The 12,696-nt window shown below is 41.0% G+C and overlaps 1 protein-coding gene across 4 annotated transcripts in view; it reads right to left on the bottom strand.

Annotated features, from left to right (window-relative positions):
* Nucleotides 1-9,011, bottom strand: part of tspan9a (tetraspanin 9a) — a 173,937-nt gene extending 164,926 nt beyond the window's left edge. For 2 of the 4 annotated variants that reach the window (XM_028584921.1, XM_028584924.1), the window contains exons 1-2: nt 8,895-9,011; nt 8,687-8,727 (exon numbers count right to left, since the gene is read on the bottom strand). The gene's annotated coding sequence lies outside the window, so the exon portion shown is untranslated. Of the gene's footprint in view, nt 1-8,686 lie in introns of all 4 variants that reach the window. The other 2 variants (XM_028584922.1, XM_028584923.1) reach the window with 2 other exon arrangements.
* Nucleotides 9,012-12,696: the final 3,685 nt, after the last annotated feature.

Genomic DNA, 12,696 nt, shown 5'->3' with positions numbered 1-12,696 from the left:
GGAAAACGTGGAAAGGAAACATCACACGCGTGGTCACATGCAGGACATTAAAAATGCAATTTGCAGTTCTATCTCTGGTTTTTGTACAGTATGTGGTATCCCTGCATGCTTGGCTGTAGAAACTCATTTTGGAACAACAATGTGGAGAAAGTGCCAGTTACCCAACACCATACACTGGTTCATTGCTCTTAATCGAATGGCATCACTACTTCTCGAAGTAGAACTCATTCGCAGTTTTGAATGCATTCCTACAAATAAAAGGACGTGAGATATCCACCTCTTCAATTTGAACACTCCGATATCAACAAAACAGCCTGTAAACAATTGAAACGGCTGCAATGTATACACAAAAACATGCTACTATTATAGCTTCTCAAATACTATTCTTATTTAGTTAGGCATGAAACCACTAAGGATATTGCAGGTGTTAAGCAGGTGTTAATGCCTTGGGGTTTGGACTTATGTCTGGGTGATCCAAGTTCATACAAAAAGTTAATTTAGGAGAACAAATACATGTCAGTTTTTGCGGGCTATGGGTACATTCAGCTAAGTGGTAGCTGGAGGATGTAGTCTATTCAATCTTAATACGATTTGTTGGAGCTTTAAAATAATCTACTTGACATTCAGTTAAATGGAATGAATGGTTTCTTTTTTCTCACTAGGTTCAGACTGTTTCAAGGACATTTAATGGCTCCATCATCAACATACCAGAATATTTACAGATTAATCAAATTTCAATCAGGAGATACACTAATTAAGCTGCAGGACTGAATTATTGCGCTTTTACTAATTCTTTTCCTAAGCTTTTGAAGGCCAAGACCAAGAAAATCCCTAAACTGCCTGTTTGGCCTATTATACAGTTAGTGGACCACAGCAAAAGTACTCCATTCTTCTTATATAAACATGAGTTTGCTTAACTTTTGCTTTTGTGTAAATAAAAACATCACAGCAGGAAATTGGAAAACCATTGGAAGTGTCTTGAAATAACAGGACATAGATGAATATAAACTGATTCTAATCTTGGGGAAATGTATTCATTAACTTTTTTTTTTTTTTTTTTTTTGAAAAAAAGTCAAAACCTGTCAAATGTAATGACAAGATAAAACTATCCCACCACAAAACATCCACACCAAGCCCCCATTATTTTTTTACATTAAAAAACGTTAGACTGTAACCTACTCTTCGGCGTGTCATACTTGTCAAACTGTCTCCTGTCTTCGAGGTTCGAGGCTACAGGGCGTGCAATCTCAGGAATAGCTTTGCCAAAGGTTCTGCTTGCAGCCCTTCCCTGGGTAAACAAACACGTCATTCATGAAATCTTTCACTTTCACTGCTGGTTGGGCTCAGATTCTTGGTTTCATGCTTACACTCTCTTTGTGTCTCTTAAACTGTACATGTAGCTACAAAGAAAAACAGTCCTTTCTTCTTACATGGACCCCTTTGAATACAAACTGAGTCCTAACTACTACCAATAATCTATTTAAGGTTATTTTTTATCAGGGGAACAGACTCGTTTGTTTTGTTCAGCTGCAAATAACTAGACACCCCATGAACAACTCTTTTGGGTCTGTAAGTTTTACATACATGTATGTTTTGTATGCAACCATTTTGGTCGCAGTCTGGAGCACTGAATTAACTTGACAAACTAAAGTTTTGACCTGATGATTTTGACCTGATGGTGGCGCTAGATGAAAACTCAGGATTACCAATGTCATTAGAATTTATCTTTTTTTTAAGATTATTTTTTGGGTCTTTTCCCTTTATTACATAGAGACAGTGGATAGGCATGAAAGGGGGAGAGAGATGGGGGATGACACGCAGCAAAGGGCAGCAGGTCGGATTCGAACCCCCGCCGCTGCAGGACTCAGCCAACATGGGGCGAACACTCTTACTGGGTGAGCTAGAGGCCGCCCCATTAGAATTTATCTTATTGGCAATATGAATATCTGTACTAAATTGCACCATAATACATCCAATAATTGTCAACCTGCTTGTGGCACTAGAGGAAAAGACACGGGACCATCAGAGATGGTAGGATTCATCCTCTGGGGACAATGAGTGTAAAACGCCTGTTTAAAATCAGATCTGAAGAGCCTCGGTGAGTGGATGATTGCACCATTACACCAACTTGTCAGAGGCAGTCAACCGGCAAAAAGGTGCAGACGCATGTATGTTTCCAACACATGTTCAGCTTGCTTTCACATGACATGAATACAAATCAGAGTGAAATTGCAAAGCAGGTGACCCATGAGACGGAAGCCTATATACCACTGATGGTACAGAGTGGCCAGCGAAAAAGGCAGCCCTGAGTGATGTGAGGCACCAGATGCCCTGAAATGACTACATCCAATATATTTTATGTCCATCTGGGATCTTTAAATGTATCATTAAAACAGAACATTTGGCAGCACAGGCGAATGTTTTCCTTAGTGTTCAGCGTGTTGGCAGGTTTATATATACATAATGACAAATAATTTTACCACAAACTTTAATTTAGACCAGGTATTTACTGAAGAAATTCCCCCTGGCGTTTATGTAATATTCAATGCTTATTGTGGGTTTATTTAGTGCCTACTAAAAAATGTGTGCATAGAGGAAATTGTGGTTTCTTCATTTGAATAAACCAAATGTGTCTAATTTAGGGTGTAAGGGTAAATGATTGGGCAACAATGTTAATGGCACTGTGAAAACGTATGAATCAGACAAGTTTTAAACTCATTTTAACTAATGATTCAGCACTCATTTTTATAATAGCCTGTTGGATGGATGATAACTGGAGTCCAATCCAATCCATCATCTAGGATTCATTGCATGTTACACAAAAAGGGGCAGTATTCCCACAAACAACCTGTATTCATGTAATACGTTCCAGATATGTTTAGTAACAAGTGGATGCTTATTCCTGACATCTTTCCTGAATTCCGATTCACCACCAATGAAAGGAAGAGCCATGTTTCAAAATAGTATGTGACAGATGAAGTGGCCAATGAACAAGCAAAGTGGATCATGAGTTCAATTGCCATGATGAGGACTTAATCCAAGAGGCACCGGGCTCTGTAGTGACTCACAAAGATGCTTTTGATTAGAGCATTGGCATGAGGTAGGAGGATAGCTGGCTCTGCCTTGCCAATGAGGCTCTCTTGTGTTAAGTTAAGCACAGCATGTTTAAAGCTGGTAACAAATTACTCTTTCAGGATATCTATCTATCTATCTATTTTATTTATATTGTACCATCAAGCATTTAGGAGAGCAGACAGGGCAGGACGGTCTGCCCCCCGATGTTGTGTTAACAAAAGTTGTTGGAATAGAAAATGTGCTATTGATTTTTTTCTTGTCTCTCTTTTTTATCCCTCAGAGACGGTTTAGGTTGTTGCAACTTAACCGGCTTTTTATCCAAATGGAATCCAAGTATGTTTAACACCTTATAACAACTAGGATGGCATTTTGGCTATAAACCCTGAAAGTGACTGGACGTGTGAGGGGAGGTACAGAGAAAGGTGTGGCAGTCATTTTGGTGTCAAGGATTACTGGTCTGATGAAATCTCGTTGGCTGTCGATGGGTGGCCGTGCAAGTAGGTCTTTCATCTGCAGCTTTTAATTTGAGGGGTAACATTTGGTTGTTATTTTGCCTTTCAAATTGACAGTGTGTAGCTTATTCTCGCGCACACACACACACACACACACACACACACACACACACACACACACACACACACACACACACACACACACACACACACACACACACACACACACACACACACACACACACACACACACACGTCTCAAAAGGAGAGAAAACTATTAACACAAATGTGTGGCAAAACAGCCACAATGCTAATCTCAGACTGCAGAAGCAGAGTTCCAGTGGAACAAGCAACAGCTCACGTAGCAGTTCCCACAACCCTGAGAAAGATCCTCAAGATATTGCATTGAATTGTTTGTGCTGCAACAGAAAGAGCCCTTACAGTTCATTTTTTCCAACATGATAAGGGGTAGCTGAATGTGTCGATGTACATTGTACAATTGAATTGTCTCTCTCACACACACACACACACACACACACACACACACACACACACACACACACACACACACACACACACACACACACACACACACACACACACACACACACACACACACACACACACACACACACACACACACACACACACACACACACACACACACACACACACACACACCATAAAAAAGGGGTTCCTATTGTGAAAGCTGATCTTGAATTTTCATTACAAAACTACATACAGGACAGGTTACATACAGGAGAGCATTGCCTTAAAAGAGGATTAGAGCAGCAGATTTGAATGGCTATGATTGATGCCAGCCTCTGTCACACCTGATAATAGTGTAATCCTTCAAAAACTACCCTTACACAACTGCTGTGTGAATGCTTCTGGTCTCAAAATTACAATGACTAAATGTAAACACAAAATTAGTCAAACAAATAAGGACTAATATAAAATATAGAAGAAGAAGTTTTATTTATTAAATTGGGGAAACTCATTTTTACACTTTGTTGTTATTCATTACACACGCACAAGGACTACAAACATGCATTAGTGGAGAGATGTCAGAGCGAAGGGGCTGCCACATAGTCGGCACTCCAAGGGGGTTTGGTACCCTGCTCAAGGGCACTTCGGCAGTGCCCAGGAGGTGAACCGGCACCTCTCATCTCTTTACTGTGGTCCTTGTGGGACTTGAACCTTGTTGTTGATTCAACTTGTTACATTATATTGTTTGGATTATCATCTTGATGCCTTCTATTAGACAGTTGAGGGTTCCACAGGTTAGAAGTTACAGGCTACAGAACTCATAATTTCCTTAATCTGCACTGCACTGGAGGACATGTATCTCTTCAGACACTACATTTGATGCACATGTATGTTTTTTTTTCCCTCTTATTTGAAACAGAGCACGGCTGTGATGACAGATAAAATCCAGAAGACTCTCCAAAAGTTTAAGTGTGTGAGTGTAACCTAATGTAATATATTCTAAATGGCAAAACCAATTTGTATCATTGACAGCTTTGTCCCTTTTCCCAGAGCATGACATCACTTGCACTGAATATACGGTCATGTTTTATACACTGCAGTTGTATAGTTAATATGCTGAAAGCTGAGACATCACATGTACAGTATAACTAGGTATTCCATGATCAAAGTGCGGTTTATAGTCACTGGAGCCATCCTCTAATACATAATGGTGAAAATGGTCTGGAGCAGGATAATGAGATCCACCAATTGCTGGACCAGCTACAACCATAACAGGCTATACGAGTTAAATACAGCATACAGACAGTCAAATGAAACAGAAATCCCTTCCAAATTTAAAGCAACTAATGACAAATAAAATCAACACCGTCCCATCAAACATAATATATACTGTATGGCTACGGTAATGGACCCATTCCCTTTAAAAAAGAAACTCTATGACACAGCTCTCAGCTCACAAAATGACTTACAACACGGATTTTGACTGAAACTGATTCATGGGTATGGCCATGGACCATCTCCACAGGAATTTATGTGATTCAACAAGACAAAAATGTCATTAATTACAAACAGGTGCTCGCTTTCTCCTCTGAAAACCATCCGGTCCTGATAAATCTAAAATAATCGAAGCTGGGGTTGCTGTTTGAGCTCCACCTTTGCTCAACATTAGCGTGAATAAGAGAGGACACATGTGTGGCCCTCGGTTTCAACATAACAGGAGGGTTAAGTTATCTATTGCAGTTCAAAAATACGTTTGTGTGATTTACATCATTATTTGTTGCTATGTTTTACCATTTCTTATCATGGAACTACAATTTCAGACAACAAATGTATACACATTAGCAACACGTTACTCTAAGTACATCATCTTAGAAACATTTGCCATGTGAAGCTCTTTATGTCTCCACCATTGCTGGTTCCTGGCTTTGAGATCAGATTAAAAAAAAAAAAAAAAAAAGTCCTACACATCATCAGCTTGTCAACACAGACAAAAGCCACCGACACAGGCTATAGCTACACAGGCCGCCAGGAGAGGAAGCCCTGTCGGCTAAAGTCAACAAGTCTGACATTACAAATCCCGGTCAGCGCTGAAACAAAACTGCATGATGTGGCGTGAAAAGCGGAGCAGACAGCAGCAGGTCAAGACCTCACTTCCCCCCTGTTCATTCACTGCAAAGACGACATGTATGGATGGCATGTACTCCAACATGCATACACTGAGTTTATGGGACAGCGTGACACGTTCGATCCAAGCAGGAGGGCATACTGCACAAAATAGACTTGACTGTAAACAAGCGCCTGCCATTCACATACCGAGGTCAAAATATAGGCACAGAATGTGCTGCTCGCAGTTTATATATATGGCTGAGAGTTAGATATCCGATCTACATCTCATGAATGCACAACTTGAGTACAGGGCATGTATAAAAATGGGTAGACACGCCCATAAAGCTGAAATAAGGACTATAGCAGGGGGCGTCTCTGGCACAATATGTAAAGTCAGAGTGAGTCATGGCACACGCCGAACCGGCGACATCTCACACAGACAAAGACAGTGATGCACAGAGCCTTGCTCTTCCTGTTGACGATTGGCCCAAAAGGAGAAGAAGCGATTAAACTGGCAGGGGGGGTTGGGGGATGAGAGAAATAAATGTTGATATAGCAGCACAACTCATCCATTGTGAGGCCTTGGTGGAATGAGATCTGCCGAGCATGGACGGTCCTGCCCCCTCTCATCCCACAGAATGGGAACGTTCACGAAGGGACAGAACAGAGAGCGGGGGCTCTGTGGTGGCAGAGAAAGCCGAGGAAGTAAACACAGTCCGAGGCTCACATTGCTGCTTTTGTTTCCCGCCGCAGAGAATCAGCCAGTGGGCACCAGAGGAAAACCTCCTGACAAAAGGTTAGGATTGTCACCGATTCAAAAATAGTCAGAGAGAAAGTTAGCAACCCTCGATGTCAGTGACTGTTCGTTGGTCTCATTATGTAAAACGGAGGCCTCACTGAAGAATACAATGAGACGCAGCTGACTGCTTAAACCACTCTCTCCCCCCCCTCTTTTGAGTGTAGCTTGCTGGTGGGTATGGCAAGTAGATAGGACTGGGGAAAAAGAACATTCACCCTCCAAAAGTTGGTGAAGACACAAGAGTGAAATTCAGGAGAAAATGTACATATTTCTTCTCAACAGTGGGTCATAGGTGTGTGTGGGGGTGGACACAGGAGGGCCATGAGAGAAGCAGGAATGTGGGGTCAAATGGATCGTGGAAGACCTTTCTATCCCCTCCCTTACACCAGAATAGACATGATCCACAGCATACCACCATGGTAAAAAATGTTTTGATATGGCCCCAGTTGACTTCGGTGTTGGCTCTTGGAGTTATATTTCTTCCCAACATAATGTGCCCCAGTGAATTCAACACTTCCTCTAAAAAGGAGTGAGCATGCGATAAATAAGACAAACTGAACTTCCACCCCCGGAATACAATAACCATTAAATAAGCCAAATAAGGACCACTGCCCATAGTGGTCAACAACAGTGGCAAAAAAAACAGTTAACTGCTGAGGTGCACCAAAGCATGCAGAGCTTTGTCCACATCTGGTAGACCCATCAATGAACGGTGATGACGAAATGACGTTCGCTCTCAGACACAGAGGCCAAGTCAGGACTAGAAACGACATCACCGGCAGCACCGAGATATGTAGACGGAAAAGGCTTCTCCTCATTAGGGATCAGGTTTAAGTTTGACGTTTGCAGCCACCTTGGGTGATGCTCGGTCATAATAACCAAACACAAGCGTAGTGATTAGGCCCATCCGAGTGTCTGCGCTCAAGCACACAACGCTGAAAACAAGGGTCAATCAGTGAGGAACTCCAGTGATGAGCCTATTGTTGAAGGAGGCATGTTGCTCGCGTGGCTCGGAGCAGCATCTCATTCAGCTGTTGCCTCTGAAAAGGACTCAGAATTTATGCTCTGATTCTTGACATTCCTTCAGGCTTACGTGAATCGACGTATAATACAACTCGTACCAAAAATGTGTCAGCTCAGAATGCAGAATGTGTCATTCATACCACGAATATAGCCTACATACATATATGTATATGCAAAGTAACTTCTTTTTTTATGAAGGACTTTCATGCTGTCATAATACACAACACATAATGGCAGACTGAAAAAGTAAACGTAGCCTATGTCTTTGCATGAGGTCTAAGTTGTGTCACTCTTCAAGCTCACATTCAAAGCTTCTTGGCATAAACTCATGATTCCCTGCCAAAAAAAATAAGTAGCCTAGAGTCATGAAATAACAGTAATGGGAATATTATAGTCTTAACAGGAGTTCATAAAGGATTATAAAACCACTAAACACTCAAAAGTCAGTTCTACAGACAATATAAAAAAAAAAAAAAAAGTGCAGCAGCCTAATATTTTAGAAAAATTCCCACAAAATACCATAAGGTACAAACACATTATAAGGGCATTATGGTTGTTTACTTTTTCCAATCATACATGTCACATGTTGTAGCTGGGACAGTAAAAAGCTCACTAAGTTACCGTTGGGCACATCCGACAGTAAAGTTGGACGCCACAGTAGACTACATGGCGTTAACGCTGACTACGGGACGTAAACAAACACCGCTGTCACTTAAACAACGCCACAGAGACAGTCTCTTACCTGCTGAAGCTCCTCTGAAGTTATCGTTGAGCGGCTGCAACCTGTCGACAGTGAAAGTAGCGTGAAATCACTGCCACGAGACTTCAGTCCAAACTTCCCAGTCGGACCTATTTAGTATATATTCGTTCAGCTTCTGCCCTGCCGAAAACAAAAATCTGGAATAGCGCCTTTCCCCCCCACCCACAAAAAAAAATTAAAAAAATCAGACCTGTCTTCCTGACAACCTTTGGTACCCGCTATGCGTCTCTGCTTGATGATGAGTTGGGAACGGCGTTTTCTGGTTTGTTAAGGAGGAAATGAAGTTCGAGGAAGAAGAAGAAGGGGCTGTTACTGACTCCTACAGGCGCGTCACAGCTCCGGAGCTTTTAAATATGAGAAGTACAGGGGACTTGGGAGCCCATAAAAAGTGAAACCAGTTTGATTTATTGAGATTAGTCTCAGAGGTCGAACTATATTGTATTAATTTGGCAGCTGTGAAAAACTACGTTTTGACAGCTGACGACAGAGACCAAGGTAATTGCAAAATAGTATGGGCAATATGTAATTTCCTCAATATTGTGAATTGCAATGCATCTTTTTATTTTTTACAAGCTGTCAATGTTAGGTTGTTGGAAATAATAATAAAAGAGAGAGAGAGATGATGAACATCAAATCTATCATCCCTTCTGCCATGTGTGCAATTAACAGCTTAACCCTTAAATTGTGTTAGGGTCAAATTTGTCCCGTTTTCAAGTTCAGATGTGTAAAAATTACCATTTACTTGTTTTATTGGAACAAGGCTTCGTGATATCCTCTGACATGGCTATTCTAACACAACAAAAGATCTTGTCACAATTTTAGTAAATTGTAAATATCTCAGAAAAAGAAGTAATAAGTGTGTAGTGGCAGGTCAAATATGACCCAGCAGAGAATATTGACTGTTGTGGGCTGCTTTGTGGATACAATTTGGCTCAACGTGCTCCCACCACACACACACTCACACACATTACCAAATGAACTTGAATGTTAACAGAGTATGGAGGACAATTAAAGGCATCAAAGCCAACATATTAGCCAACATAGGCCTACAGGGGCAACAGGGGACATGCTGCAGCCGGGGAAAGGGAACACACATGAACACACTCGGTTCAAGTTAATTTATTTTTGTAGTTAAGTTAAGGAGAAAGCAAAACATGGGGAATTATTAAATATTAATTGCCACAAACCAGTAAAAAATATAGCAGGAGAATGGCATAGGGTGAATTTGTTAACACTCGTGCATTAAATCAAATCTCCCACCATTAAAGTCCAGTTTTATTCTTTTCTATGTACTAAACTGAATGTTTGCTTGCATCTCCATGTGTCTGTTGGAGCTACTGTAGTCCGTGAATTGATGCTATAATCAAAAGCAGAACAGAAATAGGAAGAGAAAGTGCAAGTTCTTCATATATCAGCAACCTCTGGGTTCTCTTCAAAATATAAGCATCTTGCGTTAGTTTTCTAACACAAGGAGAAAGCCTGAATGGGTGGGGTAACTTGAACTCATCACTCATCATGACTGTCTGTGACAAATTTAAAAGACATAATCATTAAACTGCACATGCTGGTCCCCTGATGGATGGGATCGTTGGAGCCGAAAGCAGACCTGATGTGTTTAAACTGTATGTAATGACAGTGCACTTAAAAGATCTTCTCCGTACCAGCCTTTCCCATCAGTGGCGTTTAAGTCCAGCAGTAATACTACAATGTTAAGGCAATAGTTCTACATTTTACGCTTCGCTTTCTAGTAAAGAGTTAGATGAGAAGTTCAATACGTAGGCCTACATGCCCGTTAAATAGGAAGCTACAGCCAGATTAGCGTTTCCCCGTTTCCAGTCTTTGTGCTAAGCTAAGCTAATCGTCTGATGGTTAAAGGAACACACCGACTTATTGGAACTTTAGCTTATTCACATACCCTTCTCATCTCTGTGCGTGTTGTAACTCTGTCCGACGGCTCCACCGGTAGCTTATATACGGTTAGAAGATGGCTGTGTCTCATGTGACCTTGTTATTTGTACACCCTGTGACTATACAAATCTCAACATGTAAAAAGGAACATGTTGGCATTATTTTGTCACTTATTTGGAGCAGTAGGCTAGTTGGAACCGATTACCTTCAGGATCCGTGCTAGGCTAAGCTAACGGTGGAGTCGTCGGACTGAGTACAACACGCACAGAGATGAGAAGGGTATCGACTTATCTAACTCTGGGGGTTACTTGAATAAGCTAAAGTCCCAATAAGTCTGCGTGTTTCTTTAAAGCATCATATTTAACAGACGGATGTACAGTAAGAGAAGGATTGCTTTTGTCATGTAATATTCAGCAATAAAGTGAATATGTGTATGTCCTAAAGATTGTCAATATTTTTAAAGCATCATTTTGCTGCTGTGCTCTGTACCAAAAAGAAATTGTTATGCCCCCAGTATTGCAGGGTCTTCAAGCTAACACTTGCCATAGAGTGCTATAAATAGATAGATAGATATTTTTATTCTAATACATTTTATTCATTATATAATTGTTTTTCTCCCACTGGCATGGAAATTCATGGGCTGTCATGCAATGAATTGGGAATCACTGCAGCTTACAAACATTCCCAGCCAGGGTTTGGTCAGGAATCCTTCTGAGTCAGGAATGAAAATACCCATAGTTACACATCATGCATTTCCTGTCCTGTAGTGAGGGAGGGGAGATGTTCTATGAGGGTCACGTGGCAGCGTGTCTCATGGCTGTCAAAATAACTCAACAATTTCCCAAACTGTACATCTTGATACGGCCACTAATTTGCATCACAGCAGGGTCCATAATAGGACGTAATTTGGCCTCTCCTCCCAGCAGCAGTACTATATGTGGGAGAGTAGTCCTGGTGGAGCATGCTGGGCTAATGACTTAACAGCCAGCATGGGAAGCACCTGGAGGAGAGCCAGACTTGCACTAACTAAGGTACCTGCATGCCAGTGATAATCAGTCAAGCCTGTCGTGCATTCCTCTCTCATCAAGGACAAAGATGAACGCACGCAGCACAGCATGCTCGGGGGAATCAATTCAGACTTCTTGGGCAACTGACTTGTGTTCTACTCTGCTCACCTAATGATTTCTCTTTAGGCATCATGTAAGAGTCTGGCAAATGGCATAGGTTATTTATCACATTATGAGAGAATTAATTTTGCAGATATAAAGCTGCACCATATTGTGTCAAATATAAGGTGTTAGACAGGTGGGGAAACACTTTGAACAGCAGGGACAGCAGTTGTAAGATATTATTACCATTATGGATCGTATCATCGTGATGAGATGATGAGTGACAGATTTTATAATCAACAGCTGCCAATTTAGAGAGCACTTTTCTCCAAAACATCTTGTTGCAGCACGCCTGCGTGCAGAATTAGTTTGTGTGGCCTCAGTTGAGACAGCCCCCTGAAGTCCTTGTTATCATTCTCTGCACTTGGAGTTACATCATGGCCATTAAATGTTAGTGTTAAAAAGTATGTATGTGACTATGTAAATTTACTCCAACACTGGGCTTAATACAAATTTTAGAACTTGAGTACTTCCATTTCATGCACCTTTCTACTACACTAGATCTCAGAGGCAAATCTTGTAGTTTTCACTCCACTGCATTTGTCTGACAGCTTTAGTTTGTAGTTAATTTTTCAGATTTTTCATCCCCTTCCTGTCTAGTGAAAACCATGTATCTCCAAATTTGGCAATTTTGATTTTTAATTGTTCTGATAAACGGAAGGAGGAAGCAGGATAAAGTAGTCCATCATGGGCTGACCAAATTCTCCTACATCTTAAACTAAATAAACTATTTAGAAACCCTGTTGGATCAGCTGTGCACCGTCACAAAACTGAAACGGTTTTAACTCAGCTCATGAAAAGTTGACTTTTTTGAGATACAGAGTTCTCACAGGACAGCGACGGTACAAATGAAGATGATCTTATAGAATATGACGCTTGTGGTCAAAACGCAGCTTTATATACTTTACATACTTT

This window comes from Perca flavescens, chromosome 8 (assembly GCF_004354835.1).
Source record: "Perca flavescens isolate YP-PL-M2 chromosome 8, PFLA_1.0, whole genome shotgun sequence".
Lineage (NCBI taxonomy): Eukaryota > Metazoa > Chordata > Actinopteri > Perciformes > Percidae > Perca > Perca flavescens.
This window is presented reverse-complemented; position numbering and strand designations above follow the sequence as displayed.